Here is a 13707-nt window from a genome sequence, read left to right as displayed (position 1 = left end):
ACCGGCACCAGGAAATGCTATTTTTGCACCCCGGGATAGGCCTGTGGAACGCACTGCCTCGGCGATCCAGAGCCGGCATAGCGAAAAATGGAAGGGCAGGGCTAGTTGTATGGACAGTGAAGTGAGAACACGCAGGCTTGCATTAGCTAAGATTAAACCTGTTTCAGGGCTATAAGCCTTCATGCAGCCACCTGGAATAAACCAGTCACTAACTTCCTGGGGTAAGGAATAGGTTTCCCTCATGGGCCGATTATTCCATAATTGTCCACGACAGGATTTGCTGCCCTTTTACTCCTGGGGGAATTCTGCATCAAAAATTAAAAATTCTGTGCACAGTATTTTAAAATTCTGCAAAATTTATTTGTCAAAATAACAATATAATCATGCTGGTTTCAATTGTTTTGGTAATTTATTTAAACTGCGATACAATGGCTGACGAATGGTAGTAGGGAGCATTGGAGGAAATCCTCAAATCCCCTCTAATAGTAATGTAGCTAGTATTGATCCTCTCTTCTAGTTGTTAGTTAACAACTATATGCAGCCATATGCTCAGTGTTACATTATAGACAACTGAAGAGCAAGTGAGGGCTGGGGACTCGAAGTCACAATTTATATTGGCTACTGACCATCTCCAGAAAGGTCAGTAGCAAACAATTTGTGGAACACAATTTGATACAAAAATTTTTCAGTCCAAAAATTTAGACAGGTTCTAATCACTAAAGCGCCATAAGCATTTCTAAAGCCACACTGTCTTTTACAATAAGGTTCCTTTACACCACTCTGGCAATGTAAAGGAGTTTTAAAATTTTTACACCTGTTTTATACTCCTGGGGGAATTCACTAAGAACAATGGGAACAATTCACTAAGCAGGCAGAGTCTGCTCCACACCTACCTCCTCAGAAACACCCCAAAGCCCTGCTCCTCCACGCCAAGCATGCCACAATAGCGAGCAAGAGGGACAGAGTGTCTCTCTCTCACACACATATGTAGGGTGACCAGATGTCCTGATTTTATAGGGACAGTTGTGATTTTTGGGTCTTTTTCTTATATAGGCTCAAATTACCCCCCACCCCGTCCTGATTTTTCACACTTGCTGTCTGGCCACCCTACACATATGACTGCCCAGCCCTCCTGTCCCGGCAGTGATTTATGTCTCTACCGGCTGCTCTGGGCACCCAAACTGACCTGTCTGCACTGCCAGGGAGGGGCACATGACCACTCTTGTGGCTTCCTTTTGCATCCCCGTTAGAAATCATTTTTCTGCAGAGGAGCAAAGAAATCTGAGGAGGTCATGAATTTTGCACATGTGCAGTGATGTAAAATTCCCCCAGGAGTACCCCTTCCTCAGAGGCATCTATTAGCTGCTGCCAGATGCAGAATACTGTATTAGACTGGATGGTTCACCATTCTGACCTAGTATGGCAAGTCCTACTTTGCAATCTATGTTATATAAGGAATTTTAGCAGTTTAAAGAAAGACTTGAGGCAGACAATCTATAGCACATTGGGAATGAGGTTGGATATTGCAACATCTCAAAGCAATGATCATTAGTCAACATAATATTGAGTTTCTATTCTCAGAGTTCACTGCATGGAGCATGAAGAAACTATTTTAGGGTACGTCTACACTACGGGATTATTCCGAATTTGCATAAACCGGTTTTGTAAAACAGAATTTATAAAATCGGGTGGAGCGCGGCCATACTAAGCACATTAAATCGGCGGTGTGCGTCCATGGTCCGTGGCTAGCGTCGATTTCTGGAGCATTGCACTGTGGGTAGCTATTCCCTAGCTATCCCATAGTTCCCGCAGCCTCCCCCGCCCCTTGTAACTTCCAGGTTGAGATCCCAGTGCCTGATGGGGCAAAAATCATTGTCGCGGGTGGTTCTGGGTAAATGTCGTCAGTCACTCCTTCGTCTGGGAAAGCAACGGCAGACAAGCATTTCGTGCCTTTTTCCCCTGGATTGCCCTGGCAGATGCCATAGCATGGCAATCATGGAGCTTGTTTTGCCGTTTGTGACTCTCACCGTATGTGTACTAGATGCCGCTCACAGAAGCGATTCAGCAGCGCTACACAGAAGCATGCTTTTGCTTTTGCATGACAGCAGAGATGGTTACTAGCCATATTGCACCATCCAAACCCTTCCATAAATTGGAACTGAGGATGATCATGGCTACCAGTCCTTTTGTACCATTTGCTGCTAGTGCCCCTGGCCGATCAGCCAGGGGCGCAAAAGCCAAGATTGGTTACTAGCCATATTGCACCTTCCATCGTTTTGTACCATTAGCTGCTGTCATAAGTGCCCCTGGCCGATCAGCCAGGGGCGCAAAAGCAAAAATTGGGAATGACTCCCTAAGTCAATCCCTCCTTTTTGGTATCTAAAAATAGAATCAGTGCTGCCTAATATAGGCAAGTGTACTAGAGAACCACCGTATCATAGAACCAGAGAGCACAGCTGCTCTGTGTCAGAGCCTGCAGAAATTATGATCTGTATGCTATTCACAGGGGGTGCTCCTGTAACAACCCCACCTGTTGATTCCGTTCTTCCCCCAGCCTTTCTTGGCTACCGTAGCATTGTCCCCCCACTTCTGTGATGAATTAATAAAGAATGCAGGAATAAGACACACTGACTTGTTAGTGAGAAATGAGTGGAAGGCAGCCTCCAGCTGCTATGATAGTCCAGACAGGACATTAAGCAGTGTGTAGGAGAGAAGCCCAGCATCCCACTGCTAGTCCAGGGGCAACTGAATCTTTTCTTTACACATGAAGGGTGGGGGCTGATGGAGCTCAGCCCCCTGTTGCTATGATGAGGATGGTTACCAGCCATATTGCACCATCCATCCACCAGAAAAAATTAGGGCCAATAGGCTGATGACGAGGACGGTTACCAGTCCTTTTGTACCATCAGCTGAGGCTGATGATGAGGATGGATTTCCATCTTTTTGTACCATCAGCCGCCCATGGCGGGGGGGGGGAGCAAGGATGTTGGTGTTGAGTGCTGCACTATCGCGTCTATCTGCAGCATTCAGTAAAGATAGGGTGACATGTAAAAGAGTCAGAGGATTGTTTTACCTTTCGCTTCTGGGGGTGGATGGGGGGTGGGTGAGTAGATTGCCAAGCTATGCCCTGACCTGCGGACACTGTGTTTGACCCTAGAAGCATTTGGAGCTCAGCCAAGAATGCAAATACTTTTCGGAGGCTGCAGGAACTGTGGGATAGCTTCAGTCCTCCAGTCCATGAGCGTCCATTTGATTCTTTGGCTTTCCGTTACGCTTGTCACGCTGCAGTGCGCTGAGTCCCTGCTATGGCGTCTGTCTGGAGATTTTTAAAAAAGGATTCTGAATTTCATCTTCTGTAACGGAGCGCTGATAGAACGGATTTGCCTGCCCTTACAGCGATCACATCCGCATGGTCCATGCGGGAGCTCTTTTTTTATTTTGATTTCGGACTGCATCGCCACCCGTGCTGATCGGAGCTCCACGCTGGGCAAACAGGAAATATTCAAAAGTTCGCGGGGCTTTTCCTGTTTACCTGACCACTGCATCCGAGTTCAGACTGCGGTCCAGAGCGGTCACTGGTGCACTGTGGGATAGCTCCCGGAGGCCAATACCGTTGATCAGCGTCCACACTAACCCTAATCCGATATGTTAATACCGATACTAGCGTTACTCCTCTCGTTAGGGAGGAGTACAGAAACCGGTTTAAAGAGCCATTAAAATCGATATAAGGTGCCTCCTAGTGTGGACGGTTTTGGCGTTAAATCGGTTTTACGCTCCTAAAACCGATTTAAACGCCTAGTGTAGACCAGGCTTTAGAGATGAATTGCTTGGAGTCCATCCCCACTGAAAGAGATTTCTCAGTTTGTATTTCTGTGAGACTCTTACTTGTTCTCTAGCTCTGTCTTGAAGACAGTGTGCAGATAACTAAAAGTATCTGAGAGATTATAGTTGGTTCTGAACAGTTCAATACCTTATTATAATTATTGGCAAAATATCCTCCCAGATGAGAAACTTTTCCCAACTCTACCCAGCTGGGCATGAATTGTGGTTTAGTTTGGAAGCAACTAGTGATTTTGTTCCTTGCTGTAAGACTAAATTAAATTGTTTTGTAGTGTTGGAAGGGAGGTGAGCTCTGAAGTGGTAGACAACAAGATTAGTTGGCTTTAGGAGTACACTACGCTCCCCTATACCAGTCCAGTCGGCAGTGCAGTGGAGGCCCAGGGCTAAGGCAGGCTCCCTGCCTGCCCTAGCTCCGTGCAGCTGCTGGAAGCAGCTGCCGGCTCCCTGTGGCCCGTAGGCACTGGGGCAGCCAGAGACTGGGAGGCTCCATGTGCTGCCCCTGCCCCTGCCCCTGCCCCGAGTACCGGCTCTGCAGCTTCCATTGACCAGGAACCACGACCAATGGGAGCTGCAGGGGGCAGTGCCTGCGGGTGCGAAAGCAGCACGTACCACACAGAGCTGCTTGGCCATTCATGCGCCTAGAGATGGCAGGTACCTGGCGGCTGCTTCAGAGAATTGCGGTAAGTGCTGCCAGGACCCCACACCCCAATCCTCTGACCCAGCCTGGAGCCCCCTCCTGCACCCCAAACTCCTCATTCCCAGCCCCACCCCCAGCCAGAGCCCACACCCCTTCTGTACCCCAACCCTTGGGCCCAGCCCGGAGCCTCCTCTTGCACTCCAAGCCCCTCATCCCCAGCCCCACCTCCCCCACACCCCAACCCCCTGGCCCAGCCTGGAGCCCTCCCCCTCCCTCCTGCACTGGAACCCCTTGCCCCAGCCTGGAGCCCCCTCCTGTACCCCAAGCCCCTTATCCCCAGCCCTACCCCAGAGCCCATACCCCCCAGCCCAGAGCCCATACTCCCTCCCACACCCCAACCCCCTGCAGCCAAAAGGAAGAGCTATTGGTTTTCCAGTGAGGAACAACAGCCCTTTTTACTGAACTCCAACTCCACCAGCACTCAGCAACTCTCAGTGTTGTTGTAGAGAGAGAAAAAATAAGGACGTCCCTTGTAATAAGGGACTGTTGGCAACCGTAAGGGGAGGCCTCTGACAGTCATGCCTCATAGGCACAGCACTGCCTTGGAGCTCAGTCTCTTCTTTGTGGAGCTAGGAGTTCTAGGTGAGCCTCAAGCCCTATGGCTGAGAGAGACAAAAGGGCTGTTTTCCCTTCTGCTACAGGGAGCAACCTTAGGTCTGCTTCTTCTCCTGCTGCTGTAACCCAACTCCTTGCAGCCCGCTGTCTCCCACAAACAGTGTCCCTGTCCAGGCTCTCAGTGCATGTCAGGCTGGTCCTAGCCATATGCAAGCTCTCCAGGGTCTGTGGATGGTCTTCCAAGCCGTGCAAGCAGGTTCTGATATGGTAACTCCTTTTCCTCCTCCTCCCAAACAAGGGGTCTGTCTGATGCAGCTACAATGTCAGGATGGTCCCAGCAGCCAGGCACAGGCTATGCAGGATCTGTATGTGTTTGCCCCAGGCTATCAGTCAGACCCCAAGTCCCCAGGCCTCACCAGCAGTTTGTGTCCCTCAAGCAAAAGCCAGGCAAGTGGTTTCAGTAGCATTTCCCCAATCCTCTGTGCTGCTGAAGCATGAGCTGCTGGAAGCTCCTTTTCTCAAGCCCCCAGAATACAAAGAGGGATACGTTTATCGCAGATTTATATTTTGAAGTGCCTGGAAGTCAGTTAATTCAGGGCTGCACTGTGCTAGTTGTTGTGCAAACATACAGTAAACAACAGTCCTTACCGCTAAGAGCTTTGGGGCCTCCGTTGTCCTTTGATCTATGACAGCATCAGCTGACGCAGAGTTCTTTTTCAAGAAGAGATCAGCTTTTGGAGTATTGTAGAATAGCTTCGGCACTGTGAAACAATATCAAAATTATATCTTTCAAGTAGTTGAAACAGGAATTGCCAAATTATTTGCTTGACAACCTTGATGCTGCAAACACTTCGAGTGATGGCTTATTATCAAGGTACAGCTGCTAGTTTGCTGGCTGATCTTTGGGGACCTATTTTGACTTATTTGGGTGAATGATTAATAGGAATAAGTGGGAGTGAAGCAATCTCCAAAGACTTTTGCTATTGTCTTGTTGCCTGGGTTAAACATTCAGACTACTGTCGGCAATGAGGACGACCATATCTACCTCAGTGGAGGCACTCTGAGCTGTAAAATGAAACACATGGGGTCAAGCCCTCAGCTGTGCCTATGTCATGCTCCTGCAGCTGAGGTTGGGCTGGAAGTGAAGATGACTCTAAGTCACCTTTCCATTCTCTCAAATCTACGCTGTGGATTGTTTTCCTCCAACATAGGGTAGCCCAAGGGATGCTGTAAATTAAATCAGTTGGAGCACTTTCATAGGGACTACTCCATCAGCTGATGATTTATCTCATGGGAATCCTTACCGGACTCTTTAAGGCAGCTTTCCAGCTGTTGTGGTCTGCTGCTGCAGCACAAAACAGCTGGAACAGGAGCCAAAGAACTGGTTCATAATCTTTCTCCGTAGGATCTGGTTCTGTGTTGTGGTTTATCTTCTTTTGGTGGTGCCTTCTGCAAGCCTGGGAGTCATGAACTGTATGAAGAAATGTATTAAGAAATCTAACACAGGTATCATTTCATCCGAAGAGGATGGAACACTTAGATATTGCAAATGGAAAGTTCCTGAGATTATAGCAATCCAACCTTGGGCTGAAATAGTTTTTAACCTTTAGAGATAAGGACAGAATTATTAACAAACAGCAGGACCGTGGGCAGTGAGGAAGGTTGCATGAACCTGATCAGACTAGTCCAGTCTTTTTGGAATTAATGTGTTTTTTCTTTTGTATCTATAGGTGTGTTGGCTTTGAATAGTTTAATAAAAATAGGATATCGTTATCTGTAGTATGGTGAAGTCAAAAGAATTACAGTGAGGATTAATTTGGCCTAATAACTTTATCAGTAATACACCCAGAAACACCCAACCCCGAGGTGCTCAGGTCAAATGAAAACCTTATCAAATATAAGATGTGAAAACCTCATAAAACACATAGTTATACTTGGGGAGATACTTCCCTTATAGACATGTGTATACAGGAGAGTTTATGTAACTTGCCCAAAGCTACACAGCAAGCTAGTGGCAGAACCAGGAGTGGCCCACTTATCCCACCAGTTGTGCAGCTGCATGGCTGAATTCAACAGCAGCGATTTAAAAAACATGAAAATCAAACAAAATATACTTTGTAGATGTTGCATTCCAAACACTGAGGCATTGTGCTACTGCATAAGAAGTAACATAACATTGATTATGAAGTATCAGAGGGGTAGCTGTGTTAGACTGGATATGTAAAAGCAGCAAAGAGTCCTGTGGCACCTTATAGACTAACAGATGTATTGGAGCACAAGCTTTTCGTGTTGCATCCAACTAAGTGGGTATTCACCCACGAAAGCTCATGCTCCAATACGTCTGTTAGTCTATAAGGTGCCACAGGACTCTTTGCTGTTTTATGGATTATGAAAAAAGTCAGTCTAAGGGTGCAGTTTCGCAAACCCTTATCACATGAATAGTTCAAAGTAGGATGAGTCAGAGGAAGGCTGTGGTTAAAGCACAGGACTGAGAATCAGGCAATTTGGGTTTCATTAGAGAGATCTAGTCTATTTTCTCTCTGTTTGGGAAGTCACTTGATGCCTGCTTTTCAGTAGTGCTGAGCACTGGTAGCTCTCATTGATCTCAACTGAAATTGGGAGGGTTCAGCACCTCCTTAAATTCATATTCACAGAACAAGGCACTTCTAAGCACAAAGCTGAACCTGGCTTATTTTATTTATTTATTTATTTATTTGTATTACTGTAGCATCTAGGAGCCTTAGTCATGCCCCCAAATCCTACTGTGTTAGGCACTGAACAGACTGAAAGGAAAAAATCTGCCTCAGAGCAGTAATAATTTTTTTCTTCCTCACAAGGTGTTAGGAAGATTTTATTCTTTAATGTTTGTAAACCTGAGTGAGTTCCTTGGCTAGAGGTGCTGTAGAAGGGCAAAACAATATTATTCACTTGGGTTGGTTGAAAGTTTCCATCAACTGTTTTTCAACAGAAAATCGGGTTTTCAACAAAATCAATTTTTTGCGGAAAGTGTTTGCTTTCCATGGAAAATCTTGACTTTTCATCCAACCCCCCCAAATTTTAGGCTTTCATGGAGAGCATAAGGGAAAAATGAAACAATACTGGTTAGCATATAAACACAAAAAGTCTAAATTTTCCATGAGAATCCCCCTCCCAAATTTCCAGTGAACTCTTTTTAATCTGTTTGCATTATTCAAGTAGAATGAAAAACAAAACAGACCACATATCTACTGAAAGTAGATATATTCAGTAACTCTATTTAATAACTCACTCTTAACCTGAAAGTGTCTCTTTATGGCAGTACAGTTAATACCATATAGAATAATATAAATTATTACATTGAGAACAGGTCTGAGCCGCTTAATTTCCAACTTGAGTGTGTAACATTTCAGCTGTAATGCTGCATTAGTGTATTTTATTTTTTTGACATTTCTTTCTCTGATACAATACTTGTTTCACTGAACAGAAACTTGATGAACAGGTTCTAGTTGATTGCATTTGGCTTGTTTTAAAAGAGTGATACTTGACTGGTTTTCAGCTGATACAGCAATTTAAAACACTAACCCAAAATGGAACCTACCTTAAAAATACATATTAAAAAGAGTGTCCTGACTGGAAAAAAAAAAATCTGTTATGCAAAAGTGAGTCTGCAATACCAGGATTCTACCTTCGCTGTTAAGCAACCCTGTAGAACTAGGTTTAATTTTGTATGCATTGGTCTATCTAATTGCTCTGCCTATTTGCTTAGTTCTTTTTATCAGGTTATGGTAATAAAGCTTAGTCTCCTGAAACTCTTGGGTGTGTGTGTGTGGGGTGCTGGTGGTAAGGGGTAAGGAGTTTTTGTTGTCTTACCTGCTCAAGAATGCAACAGGCAGATGACCCACAGGCATGCAACCACAGAGCTAACACAGATGTAGCATTAGACCTACCACCTTAGACAGTGTGTCTATTATTTATGTATCACTGTACCTGATGTTTTACAGTGCTATAAATAACTCAGCAAACAGAAGACAAGGTCCAGATGCTAAAGAGTTTTCAATAAAAAAATAAAAACTAGTATTGTTTTAATACTATGTGCTTTGTACTAAAACATAGGCACTCTACTGCAATTAAAGTAACAATAGTGTGGCATTGTGTGTGAATGTTAAGTATGTAGGCCTTCTGGGAATGGGAGCATTTTAATTTTGTTTCTTTTGATTTTTCCAATGGCCTACCCAGTTTCTAGGCATCTCACATAATTTAAAGCACACATAAACAAGATATAAATTCTTTAATAAGTTAGTTTATACAGTTATTCAAGTTATTCAGGTATTGAACTGCCCCACAAATAAATAAAACCCAGATGGTATGAAGATGAGAGAATGTTTTGGCAAAGGCCAATGGGTTACTGTACTGAGCGGGAGGCACTGAAGAAGGTACAGTGTCAGAAAAGGATGAAGGAAACAAAGTGTTAGTGCCTGAAGCAAATATAGGGTGTGCAGCAGTGTGTAGGAAGTCAGTTAATAGATGCAGACAGGTGTGGAGTTGCATAAAGCCTTTACAGTAATGATGAGAAGCCTGATGTGGACGATGTGAAATCAGTGTACAGATTTGAGAAATAGGGAAAATTGCTGCTGTAACTGTGGAGAGCTCAGCACTTTGACGGGAGTGTCTCATCATCAAAGGGCTCTGGAAGCTTGTTTTAGTACCTAATGCACAGAAAATCACCTACACTAATTTCTTTGGTGTCTAGCTGTCTTTCTGCTTGGGTGTCCTCATTGTGGGTGGGTGGAGGGGAACATATCTTGCATGTGGCAGAACACTGGTTTCATATTTACTGGTGGTAGCTGGATGCATTGTTTTGGTCTACTGGAAGAAAAGAGACCAGCCAGCTTAATCTTGCTAGCTTACAAGAGTATATTACACCATTTCCATGGGAAAACTGATGTGCATCAAATGCCAACAGAGAATAGCTGAACATCTGGTTTCCAGTTTTCAAGTATGCAGTTAATGCAGATAACCTTGGTACATACAGGATAAGGATGTATTACTGTTTTTCTTATATTAGATTCCTAAATCAAACCAGGACTACAACTTAGCCTCAACCTCAGTTGCAGTGGGCCAAATTCTTCCATGGCAAAACTCCTTTGAAAAAAAAAATATTGTGCACTATACAAATGTGTTTTTTTTTGTCACTTATGTTGCTTCCACATTAGATTAATATCTACTAATTGGGCAGTGTAATAACAAAATATTAAGATAAAAGAGAAGCATGTGCTGAAAACTTTCACACCCTCAGAACATGAATATCATCAGAGTTCTATACTTATTGTAGCTAGTTACAATGGTGCATATTTATTACTTTCCAATAGAACTCTTTTTTTTTAAAGAAGGAGTAAAGGGACATATTAGATGAGATCAGGACAGCATGAAAGTTAGATGGTATCAAGGGAGTGCAGACCATAAGAAGATACTATAGTTATTGTATTATCTAAGAATAGACAACTTTTCTTGCATACAGTTACTAAAGAATAGACAGGAGTCTGAGTGGTAATGATGGAGGAAAAGCTACATTTACAGGTATCATAGAAGAAAAAATGATAGGATTTAACAAAGGTTTTGATTTTGCGGGAAGGAAAGAGAGGAATTGAAAAGGACACCTGTCATAAACAGACAGTTAAGGGTTAAGGTCTCTTTTACCTGTAAAGGGTTAACATGCAGTACCTGATGACCACCTGACCAGAGAACCAATCAGAAACAACATAATTTCAAATCTCTGTGGAGGGAAGCCTTTGTCTGTGTTCCTTGTTTGCTCAAAGCTCTCTTTGGATCTAAGAGAGGTCAGTCATGTCTCCAAGTTCTCCTGGAGTAGTTTCTACTATTTAATAGTGAGTATTAATTAGAAAGACGGATTAGTCTTTTGAGTTGCTTTCTATATTTGCAATTGTGTGTTTGCTAAAGGAAATTCTTTATTCCTGTTTGCTGTTACTTTGCTTTTACTGAGAAAGAAGGGAGGGGGAATTCTCTCCAGAGATTAATAAGTTTAGACGCTGTATTGTTCCATCTTGGTTACAGAGAAAGTGACTTTTCTTTTTTTATTCTTTAATAAATTCTTTTCTATTAAGGACTTGGTTGGTCTTTCCTTGGGTGGATTCTCAGGGAAAGAGGAGGGGGAGGTATCCCTCTGTAGTTAAATCCCGGTGTCTCTCCTAGGAAAAGGGAGGGGGGAGGAAGCAGGGGGGAATGGTTTATTTCTCCTGGGTGTAAGAACTCCATGGATTTGGGGCTCTTGGAATCCCCTAGGATTTTGGGGAAGGACTGTGTCCCAATCCACGTTTCCTGATTGGGTGGTGGCAGCTTTTACTAGATCTAAACTAGAATTTTAGTTTAGAAGAAAACCAGGGCAGGTCCCCACATTGGAACCCAACAGCTCCAAGTGGGGGTCAGACCTATGACAACACCAAAGTTCTAACCCTAAGTAATAGGGAGGCTTATCAGTTCAGTATTACAGGCTCTTTATTAATAATCTTTTTTTTCTGTTTGGGAAACAACATATGGATCACTCAGAAAAACAATTGCTGAGTAACAAAGCAATTATTTTGTTTCTCTTTATACCCTCCCAGCACGTGTCTATACCTGGGCAGGTCAGTGTTACTGAGAAAGTTTTTCTAGCATACTCTATATGGGACTTTCCTAAATGGAAGAGGCCCTGGTTTTTCTATCTTTCAGTGGAATTATTCCATCACAGGAGAAGGCAGGGATTTAAGCCTGCAGGTTTGAACCCATCATATCGAGGAGCCCTGTACAAGAGGGTTTGTATTCAGTCCAGAGACAAGGTGGGTGAAGTAACCTCTTACTGAACCATCCTGTTGGTTAAAGACACAAGCTTTCAAACACCACAGAGCTCTTTTTCTGGTCCAATATTCAGTTCAGACAGGTCGGTATCGTTCCCAGCAGTCCTGTCAGTAAAGCAGAAGAGTTCTGAAGGTTTTTCTGAAGCTAAGATCTAGTGTGTTGGAAATTTACCAGATTGTCTCCCTACTCTGGGTGGTAAGAGGGAACTGAGGGAGGGTCACAGCTGCCCTGCCCTTTATGTCCTCATACAGGAGCATGAGGAGGCATAGGACATGAGTGGCCCCGATGGATACTATTAAAAAGATTCCAATCTCACACTGTCACATATTCATTTAACTTTGTCATTAAATGAAACAGACTTGTGCAGTAGCAGGCTATTCTTTTTACAGTCAATTTTAAGAACACAAACACACTTTAACATAGGAACCAAGCATTTCTTTTAAAAGTTTTCTAAGCCTAACAATTGCCAACTTTTTGAGAATTCTTTACCTAATTGGTTTATTTGGCTGCCTGTGCCTGATTTATATTTTAGACAATTGAGAAATATTGGTATTGCCAGACACACTGTAAATGGCTATTTGGTCTTTATTTCCACATTTTTAAACAACCATGGACACTGGGCTTTTGCTACTCGTGTAGAGATTGGCATAGCTAAGATTATATTTTAAAAAAATCAGAGTGATCACTTTATGGGGTAAGCTTTATATAAAATATCTGAACTCATTCACAAAAACTGTTTATCCACTGATCATATAAGCATCTTTTTTTGTTTGATTTTATGGGGTGTTATCTCTGTAACATATCAATGCATACCCTGCCTCTAAGGCTTCAGGAGCAGTATATGACTTGCATTACTGCTTGACTAAGGCTTTACACGCCTCTTCAATTTTTCTTAGGGTGTGTCCCAAAGGACTCAAGCCAAATTCTCATGTGCAATCCTACAGTTAGCCCAAACAGAAATATATTGTACATGATGTGTGTCTGTGGGTATGGGAGGGATGGGGCATTAAGAACCCTATGTAAAGGAAGGGATGTAATTCCATGGGAAGTCCATGAAATAATTAGAAACACAAGGATCAAATTTGGTAACTATATGACTACTTTATTTCATTCTAACTGATCTGCAAACTCCCTGGAGTAGCTTATTCTGATAGGTAAAATACTGCCATAAAGTAGAAATAAAGAATAGAAATGAAAGACCAATTTTCAACACGGTAAAAGGTTAAAGCAGGGTGACATGAGGCTCTGTACAAGGATTGGAGTTCAATTATATTTTAATTATCTTTGTAAAATGAGTGAAAAGTGATATTGCAGAATTTGCAGGTGGCACAATTCTAGAGTTTAGTCAAGCCTGCAGAATACTATGAGGAACTTCAGAGGGACCTAACAAAGCTAGGTAGATGGGCAGCACCAGATCAGATGAAATTTGTTGTTGACAAAATGCAAGATAGTGCATAAAAGTGAAGGGGCAAAAAAAAAAAAAAAAGGGAGAGAAAAACCCAAGTGTCAGCATGGACAGGTTCAATGTGCTCTACAGCAGCGGTTCTCAACCAGGGCTGTGCCTACCCCATGGGGTACGCAGAGCTCTTCCAGGGAGTACATAAACTCATCTAGCTCTTTGCCTAACTATACAACAGGCTACATAAAAAGCACTAGTGAAGTCAGTACAAATTAACATTTCATAGACAATGACTTGTTTATACTGCTTTATATACTATACACTGAAAGGTAAGTATAATGTTTATATTCTAATTGATTTATTTTATAATTATAGGGTAAAAATG

The 13707-nt window shown here is 43.1% G+C and overlaps 1 long non-coding RNA gene across 1 annotated transcript in view; it reads left to right on the top strand.

Moving 5' to 3' along the window:
- LOC120405916 overlaps positions 1–13707 on the top strand; it is a 108760-nt gene that overhangs the window by 27336 nt on the left and 67717 nt on the right. The window lies entirely within an intron of this gene.

Source organism: Mauremys reevesii, linkage group 5 (genome assembly GCF_016161935.1).
Source record: "Mauremys reevesii isolate NIE-2019 linkage group 5, ASM1616193v1, whole genome shotgun sequence".
Taxonomy (NCBI): Eukaryota; Metazoa; Chordata; order Testudines; family Geoemydidae; genus Mauremys; species Mauremys reevesii.
The sequence above is the reverse complement of the archived record's forward strand: the minus strand, read 5'-3'. Positions and strand labels throughout refer to the sequence as shown.